Raw genomic sequence first — 1543 nt, forward strand, 5'->3', positions numbered from 1 at the left:
CCAAAATGCCCAGTGGACCTGCTAGTCGGTAGAGACACTCAGGCACAGCAATAACGGGGGCAGCATATTGACTCCAGCAAATAGAGGGAATTGGCACAGCTAACCAAACCACGTAGGATATTGTCATCTTGACTGTGTGGTTGCCAGTTCTTTTATAATTGCTGTCTTGGGAAACTTGGATAGACAGGAGAGAGCTGTCGCTGCACACGAATTCCAGGCAAGGGAAGCGCTTTCTTCACGTTGGGCTCCAGATGGGTCACTTTCAAGCACTCATCATCTCACCCCAGGAGAATTTTGCTCTGAGAGCCTCAAAGAGGGCAGGCTAAAACAGAGAGAGGCACATTTCCAGCCAGAAATTCGGCAAGTATCCTAGCAGAAATTCATGCATGACGCCTTAGTCCTGCTCCTCCAGGGTTTACCGATCCAGGTTACACGATTCTGAATTAGGATTGTTTTCTAAACCTGATTATTTTATCCTATCTGTAGCGTCTGCCTGACACAATCTGCTTTATACTAGTGATTATTTGCATGTTACTTTAGCAAATCCAGAATGACAACTCTTTTGCATGAAACTCACGTGCCCTGATATGTACAACAGCGCACATGGCTCTTGATTTTCAGTTTGGGGGGATTTATTGCTGTTTTCAAAGATAAAATAAAGCTGAGCTGTAACCCGATGTGGTTCCCCTTCTGATCAGAACTGCAGAGAGCTGCACTGATTTGAGGGGAATCCCAGGCTGGTGAGCTGTGACCGAGGGGAACCTTGCAGCAGGCTTGTTTGCAGCCAGAGAGCTGGAGGACTGGAGAGAGCATTGAAAGCCAGCCTCTGCCGTGTGACGCCGATGACAATCTGAAGACATCCTGTTGCTTTGGTGGGATTATTCCACTTTTCGTACTAACCCAGCCGGGAGCAGAATGTTGCTCGTTGACTGTGAAGATACTTTGTGGTTGACTATTGTTTCACATGCAGTGGTCAATTTGTTCTGAACTTTCCAAAACCTTGGAAGAAAATCCGTGAACTCCCAAGTCTTCCCCTGGAACGGGCTATTTTAACAACGGCTAGACTGGAGGGCAAAGGCTCACGCTCTTTAAAATATTGCTGAGAAATCAGCTGGCTCAGAGAACACTAACAGCAGCCAGAAAAATCTAATGAGATTAGAAGTGTCTGCGCAAGCACATGTGGCTTGTTAAAAACATTTCTTCATGAGATTAGAGTTATTTGTGATTTTTTTTTCCTTGTAAATTAAGGCAATTATTTATTTATTTATTTTAATTGACTCGGTCCTTTCCGTCTGTCTTTCTGGTTTTGTTTTCACTCAGCACTCTGGTCAAGAAAGCTCCGCCTGCTTAGAAAAGTATTATTAGCAATGCTCTGCAAATTCGTTTCTAGTGAAATGTCTTCTGTATGATTAATGGTCACTGGGATTTCTTGCTTTCAGTATGCTTTGGCTAGGAGCATGCCGATCAACAGAATCTACATTTTTTTTTCAGTTTTCTTTTTCCAGGTTTGTACTTCAATTAGTGCCTTTGCTTAGTCACAGTT

Source organism: Pygoscelis adeliae, unplaced genomic scaffold, assembly GCF_000699105.1.
Source record: "Pygoscelis adeliae isolate BGI_AS28 unplaced genomic scaffold, ASM69910v1 Scaffold121, whole genome shotgun sequence".
Taxonomy (NCBI): domain Eukaryota; kingdom Metazoa; phylum Chordata; class Aves; order Sphenisciformes; family Spheniscidae; genus Pygoscelis; species Pygoscelis adeliae.